The sequence below is a fragment of the Callionymus lyra genome, unplaced genomic scaffold, assembly GCF_982586985.1.
Source record: "Callionymus lyra unplaced genomic scaffold, fCalLyr1.hap1.1 HAP1_SCAFFOLD_254, whole genome shotgun sequence".
Classification (NCBI taxonomy): domain Eukaryota; kingdom Metazoa; phylum Chordata; class Actinopteri; order Syngnathiformes; family Callionymidae; genus Callionymus; species Callionymus lyra.
In genome coordinates, this window is record NW_028258677.1 from 57,468 (window position 1) to 65,097 (window position 7,630).

The 7,630-nt window shown below is 56.8% G+C and overlaps 1 non-coding gene across 1 annotated transcript; it reads left to right on the forward strand.

Annotated features, from left to right (window-relative positions):
• Positions 1-119, forward strand: LOC148057959 (5S ribosomal RNA). Its single transcript, XR_015710286.1, has one exon. It is a non-coding gene; the product is annotated as a 5S ribosomal RNA (ribosomal RNA).
• The last annotated feature ends 7,511 nt before the right edge of the window (positions 120-7,630 follow it).

The following is a 7,630-nucleotide window of genomic DNA, read 5'->3' on the forward strand; positions in this document are numbered from 1 at the left end:
GCTTACGGCCACACCACCCTGAATGAGCCCGATCTCGTCTGATCTCGGAAGCCAAGCAGGGTCGGGCCCAGTTAGTACTTGGATGGGAGACCGCCTGGGAATACTGGGTGCTGTAAGCATTTTTTTTTGCCATTATTTGTGGGTAGAAAAGTGAGAAAAGTGACCTAAAATAGAACCGGGACTAGGCGGCAGTTCCCCCCACCAGGCGGCGGCATTTGGGGCATTATTTGTGGGTAAGAAAGTGAGAAAAGTGACCTAAAATAGAACCGGGACTAGGCGGCAGTTCCCCCCACCAGGCGGCGGCATTTGGGGCATTATTTGTGGGTCAGAAAGTGAGAAAAGTGACCTAAAATAGAACCGGGACTAGGCGGCAGTTCCCCCCACCAGGCGGCGGCATTTGGGGCATTATTTGTGGGTCAGAAAGTGAGAAAAGTGACCTAAAATAGAACCGGGACTAGGCGGCAGTTCCCCCCACCAGGCGGCGGCATTTGGGGCATTATTTGTGGGTAAGAAAGTGAGAAAAGTGACCTAAAATAGAACCGGGACTAGGCGGCAGTTCCCCCCACCAGGCGGCGGCATTTGGGGCATTATTTGTGGGTCAGAAAGTGAGAAAAGTGACCTAAAATAGAACCGGGACTAGGCGGCAGTTCCCCCCACCAGGCGGCGGCATTTGGGGCATTATTTGTGGGTCAGAAAGTGAGAAAAGTGACCTAAAATAGAACCGGGACTAGGCGGCAGTTCCCCCCACCAGGCGGCGGCATTTGGGGCATTATTTGTGGGTAAGAAAGTGAGAAAAGTGACCTAAAATAGAACCGGGACTAGGCGGCAGTTCCCCCCACCAGGCGGCGGCATTTGGGGCATTATTTGTGGGTCAGAAAGTGAGAAAAGTGACCTAAAATAGAACCGGGACTAGGCGGCAGTTCCCCCCACCAGGCGGCGGCATTTGGGGCATTATTTGTGGGTCAGAAAGTGAGAAAAGTGACCTAAAATAGAACCGGGACTAGGCGGCAGTTCCCCCCACCAGGCGGCGGCATTTGGGGCATTATTTGTGGGTCAGAAAGTGAGAAAAGTGACCTAAAATAGAACCGGGACTAGGCGGCAGTTCCCCCCACCAGGCGGCGGCATTTGGGGCATTATTTGTGGGTCAGAAAGTGAGAAAAGTGACCTAAAATAGAACCGGGACTAGGCGGCAGTTCCCCCCACCAGGCGGCGGCATTTGGGGCATTATTTGTGGGTCAGAAAGTGAGAAAAGTGACCTAAAATAGAACCGGGACTAGGCGGCAGTTCCCCCACCAGGTGGCGGCATTTGGGGACCCGTAGTGTGGGCAGAAAACTCACCAAAGTGACTTAAAATAGAACCGGTGCAGGCGGCATGTTCCCCCACCAGATGGCGGCATTTGGGGACCCGTAGTGTGGGCAGAAAACTCACCAAAGTGACTTAAAATAGAACCGGTGCAGGCGGCATGTTCCCCCACCAGATGGCGGCATTTGGGGACCCGTAGTGTGGGTAGAAAACTCACCAAAGTGACTTAAAATAGAACCGGTGCAGGCGGCATGTTCCCCCACCAGATGGCGGCATTTGGGGACCCGTAGTGTGGGTAGAAAACTCACCAAAGTGACTTAAAATAGAACCGGTGCAGGCGGCATGTTCCCCCACCAGATGGCGGCATTTGGGGACCCGTAGTGTGGGTAGAAAACTCACCAAAGTGACTTAAAATAGAACCGGTGCAGGCGGCATGTTCCCCCACCAGATGGCGGCATTTGGGGACCCGTAGTGTGGGTAGAAAACTCACCAAAGTGACTTAAAATAGAACCGGTGCAGGCGGCATGTTCCCCCACCAGATGGCGGCATTTGGGGAGCCGTAGTGTGGGCAGAAAACTCACCAAAGTGACTTAAAATAGAACCGGTGCAGGCGGCATGTTCCCCCACCAGATGGCGGCATTTGGGGACCCGTAGTGTGGGCAGAAAACTCACCAAAGTGACTTAAAATAGAACCGGTGCAGGCGGCATGTTCCCCCACCAGATGGCGGCATTTGGGGACCCGTAGTGTGGGCAGAAAACTCACCAAAGTGACTTAAAATAGAACCGGTGCAGGCGGCATGTTCCCCCACCAGATGGCGGCATTTGGGGACCTGCAGTGTGGGTAGAAAACTCACCAAAGTGTCCTAAAATAGAACCGGTGCAGGCGGCATGTTCCCCCACCAGATGGCGGCATTTGGGGACCTGCAGTGTGGGTAGAAAACTCACCAAAGTGTCCTAAAATAGAACCGGGACCAGGGGGCCTCTTCCCCCACCAGGTGGCGGGCTTGGGGGGCTTGGTTTCCGGGTAGAAAACTCACCAAAGTGTCCTAAAATAGAACCGGGACCAGGGGGCATGTTCCCCCACCAGGCGGCGGGCTTGGGGGGCTTGGTTTGCGGGTAGAAAACTCACCAAAGTGTCCTAAAATAGAACCAGGACCAGGGGGCATGTTCCCCCACCAGGCGGCGGGCTTGGGGGGCTTGGTTTGCGGGTAGAAAACTCACCAAAGTGTCCTAAAATAGAACCGGGACCAGGGGGCCTCTTCCCCCACCAGGCGGCGGGCTTGGGGGGCTTGGTTTGCGGGTAGAAAACTCACCAAAGTGACCTAAAATAGAACCGGGCTAGGCGGCATGTTCCCCCACCAGGCGGCGGGCTTGGGGGGCTTGGTTTGCGGGTAGAAAACTCACCAAAGTGTCCTAAAATAGAACCGGGACCAGGGGGCATGTTCCCCCACCAGGCGGCGGGCTTGGGGGGCTTGGTTTGCGGGTAGAAAACTCACCAAAGTGTCCTAAAATAGAACCGGGACCAGGGGGCATCTTCCCCCACCAGGCGGCGGGCTTGGGGGGCTTGGTTTGCGGGTAGAAAACTCACCAAAGTGTCCTAAAATAGAACCGGGACCAGGGGGCCTCTTCCCCCACCAGGCGGCGGGCTTGGGGGGCTTCGTTTGCGGGTAGAAAACTCACCAAAGTGACCTAAAATAGAACCGGGCCAGGCGGCATGCTCCCCCACCAGGCGGCGGTCTTGGGGGGCTTGGTTTGCGGGTAGAAAACTCACCAAAGTATCGGCAAAATAGAACCAGGGAAGGGGGGGATGTCGGTCACAAGGTGCCCGAGTCAGAGAACCAGGAAAACGGACATAAATCCAGAAAACCTCGGTGTCTGACTGCTCCTCAAAAAGTGGTCTTTTTGATGTCACGAGCGCAACCACCTAGAGGTTAATGGGGAGGGATGGTGTGAGCGCAAACGGATTTTTCCTAAGTGTGACTGCTCCTCAAAAAGTGGTCTTTTTGATGTCACGAGCGCAACCACCTAGAGGTTAATGGGGAGGGATGGTGTGAGCGCAAACGGATTTTTCCTAAGTGTGACTGCTCCTCAAAAAGTGGTCTTTTTGATGTCACGAGCGCAACCACCTAGAGGTTAATAGGGAGCGAGTACAACAGGGGAGGGAGTGAATGGGCTCGGACTGTGGCCGAGCCTGGTGCCTCAAAATCGGACAAGGTTGGACTGGAAGCCCGCTGAGAACTCTGGTTCTTTTGCCAGACGAAACGAATTTTTTCCGAGTGTGACTGCTCTGCAAAAAGTGGTCTTTTTGATGTCACGAGCGCAACCACCTAGAGGTTAATGGGGAGGGAGTGGAAAAAACGACAAAGTGTTGAGCTCCGGACCGGGATGGCGGGCGACTCGAGCGGTCATGCCCGACTTTGAGACACTTTGTCGCGGTCATGCGAGCGACCTCCACTGCTCCCCGGAGGTGCCCCGGACCGGGTTGGCGGGTGACTCGAGCGGTCCTGCCCGACTTTGAGACACTTTGTCGCGGTCATGCGGGCGTCCTCCGCCGGTCCCCGGAGGTGCCCCGGACCGGGTTGGCGGGTGACTCGAGCGGTCATGCCCGACTTTGAGACACTTTGTCGCGGTCATGCGGGCGACCTCCGCCGGTCCCTGGAGGTGCCCCGGACCGGGTTGGCGGGTGACTCGAGCGGTCGTGCCCGACTTTGAGACACTTTGTCGCGGTCATGCGGGCGTCCTCCGCCGGTCCCTGGAGGTGCCCCGGACCGGGTTGGCGGGTGACTCGAGCGGTCGTGCCCGACTTTGAGACACTTTGTCGCGGTCATGCGGGCGTCCTCCGCCGGTCCCTGGAGGTGCCCCGGACCGGGTTGGCGGGTGACTCGAGCGGTCATGCCCGACTTTGAGACACTTTGTCGCGGTCATGCGGGCGTCCTCCGCCGGTCCCTGGAGGTGCCCCGGACCGGGTTGGCGGGTGACTCGAGCGGTCATGCCCGACTTTGAGACACTTTGTCGCGGTCATGCGGGCGTCCTCCGCCGGTCCCCGGAGGTGCCCCGGACCGGGTTGGCGGGTGACTCGAGCGGTCATGCCCGACTTTGAGACACTTTGTCGCGGTCATGCGGGCGTCCTCCGCCGGTCCCTGGAGGTGCCCCGGACCGGGTTGGCGGGTGACTCGAGCGGTCATGCCCGACTTTGAGACACTTTGTCGCGGTCATGCGGGCGTCCTCCGCCGGTCCCTGGAGGTGCCCCGGACCGGGTTGGCGGGTGACTCGAGCGGTCGTGCCCGACTTTGAGACACTTTGTCGCGGTCATGCGGGCGTCCTCCGCCGGTCCCTGGAGGTGCCCCGGACCGGGTTGGCGGGTGACTCGAACGGTCATGCCCGACTTTGAGACACTTTGTCGCGGTCATGCGGGCGTCCTCCGCCGGTCCCCGGAGGTGCCCCGGACCGGGTTGGCGGGTGACTCGAGCGGTCGTGCCCGACTTTGAGACACTTTGTCGCGGTCATGCGGGCGTCCTCCGCCGGTCCCTGGAGGTGCCCCGGACCGGGTTGGCGGGTGACTCGAGCGGTCCTGCCCGACTTTGAGACACTTTGTCGCGGTCATGCGGGCGTCCTCCGCCGGTCCCTGGAGGTGCCCCGGACCGGGTTGGCGGGTGACTCGAGCGGTCGTGCCCGACTTTGAGACACTTTGTCGCGGTCATGCGGGCGTCCTCCGCCGGTCCCTGGAGGTGCCCCGGACCGGGTTGGCGGGTGACTCGAGCGGTCGTGCCCGACTTTGAGACACTTTGTCGCGGTCATGCGGGCGTCCTCCGCCGGTCCCTGGAGGTGCCCCGGACCGGGTTGGCGGGTGACTCGAGCGGTCGTGCCCGACTTTGAGACACTTTGCCGCGGTCATGCGGGCGACCTCCGCCGGTCCCTGGATGGCGGGCTCCAGTGAGGTCGGCGGGGGAAGGCTCGGGCTGAGGCCGACTTCGGTGCCTCAAAGTCGGACAAGGTTGGATTGGAAGTCCGCTGTGTTGAGGACCAGTGGCATTCGGCGGTGGAACGCTCAGAACTTGGCCGACATCGGTGCCTCAACGTCGGACAAGGTTGGAGTGGATGACCGCTGATAACTCTGGTTCTTTTGCCAGACGAAAGAAATTTTTCCCGAGTGTGACTGCTCTGAAAAAAGTGGTCTTTTTGATGTCACGAGCGCAACCACCTAGAGGTTAATAGGGAGGCACCATAACAGGAGAGGGAGTGAAAAGGCTCGGACGGTGGCCGAGCCTGGTGCCTCAAAATCGGACAAGGTTGGAGTGGATGACCGCTGAAAACTCTGGTTCTTTTGCCAGACGAAAGAAATTTTTCCCGAGTGTGACTGCTCTGCAAAAAGTGGTCTTTTTGATGTCACGAGCGCAACCACCTAGAGGTTAATAGGGAGGCACCATAACAGGAGAGGGAGTGAAAAGGCTCGGAGGGTGGCCGAGCCTGGTGCCTCAAAATCGGACAAGGTTGGAGTGGATGACCGCTGAAAACTCTGGTTCTTTTGCCAGACGAAAGAAATTTTTTCCGAGTGTGACTGCTCTGCAAAAAGTGGTCTTTTTGATGTCACGAGCGCAACCACCTAGAGGTTAATAGGGAGGCACCATAACAGGAGAGGGAGTGAAAAGGCTCGGAGGGTGGCCGAGCCTGGTGCCTCAAAATCGGACAAGGTTGGAGTGGATGACCGCTGAAAACTCTGGTTCTTTTGCCAGACGAAAGAAATTTTTCCCGAGTGTGACTGCTCTGAAAAAAGTGGTCTTTTTGATGTCACGAGCGCAACCACCTAGAGGTTAATAGGGAGGCACCATAACAGGAGAGGGAGTGAAAAGGCTCGGAGGGTGGCCGAGCCTGGTGCCTCAAAATCGGACAAGGTTGGAGTGGATGACCGCTGATCACTCTGGTTCTTTTGCCAGACGAAAGAAATTTTTTCCGAGTGTGACTGCTCTGCAAAAAGTGGTCTTTTTGATGTCACGAGCGCAACCACCTAGAGGTTAATAGGGAGGCACCATAACAGGAGAGGGAGTGAAAAGGCTCGGACGGTGGCCGAGCCTGGTGCCTCAAAATCGGACAAGGTTGGAGTGGATGACCGCTGAAAACTCTGGTTCTTTTGCCTGACGAAAGAAATTTTTTCCGAGTGTGACTGCTCTGCAAAAAGTGGTCTTTTTGATGTCACGAGCGCAACCACCTAGAGGTTAATAGGGAGGCACCATAACAGGAGAGGGAGTGAAAAGGCTCGGAGGGTGGCCGAGCCTGGTGCCTCAAAATCGGACAAGGTTGGAGTGGATGACCGCTGAAAACTCTGGTTCTTTTGCCAGACGAAAGAAATTTTTTCCGAGTGTGACTGCTCTGCAAAAAGTGGTCTTTTTGATGTCACGAGCGCAACCACCTAGAGGTTAATAGGGAGGCACCATAACAGGAGAGGGAGTGAAAAGGCTCGGAGGGTGGCCGAGCCTGGTGCCTCAAAGTCGGACAAGGTTGGAGTGGATGACCGCTGAGAACTCTGGTTCTTTTGCCTGACGAAAGAAATGTTTTCCGAGTGTGACTGCTCTGCAAAAAGTGGTCTTTTTGATGTCACGAGCGCAACCACCTAGAGGTTAATAGGGAGGCACCATAACAGGAGAGGGAGTGAAAAGGCTCGGAGGGTGGCCGAGCCTGGTGCCTCAAAATCGGACAAGGTTGGAGTGGATGACCGCTGAGAACTCTGGTTCTTTTGCCTGACGAAAGAAATTTTTTCCGAGTGTGACTGCTCTGCAAAAAGTGGTCTTTTTGATGTCACGAGCGCAACCACCTAGAGGTTAATAGGGAGGCACCATAACAGGAGAGGGAGTGAAAAGGCTCGGAGGGTGGCCGAGCCTGGTGCCTCAAAATCGGACAAGGTTGGAGTGGATGGCCGCGGAGAACTCTGGTTCTTTTGCCTGACGAAAGAAATTTTTTCCGAGTGTGACTGCTCTGCAAAAAGTGGTCTTTTTGATGTCACGAGCGCAACCACCTAGAGGTTAATAGGGAGGCACCATAACAGGAGAGGGAAGGAAAAGGCTCGGAGGGTGGCCGAGCCTGGTGCCTCAAAGTCGGACAAGGTTGGAGTGGATGGCCGCGGAGAACTCTGGTTCTTTTGCCTGACGAAAGAAATTTTTTCCGAGTGTGACTGCTCTGCAAAAAGTGGTCTTTTTGATGTCACGAGCGCAACCACCTAGAGGTTAATAGGGAGGCACCATAACAGGAGAGGGAAGGAAAGGGCTCGGAGGGTGGCCGAGCCTGGTGCCTCAAAGTCGGACAAGGTTGGAGTGGATGGCCGCGGAGAACTCT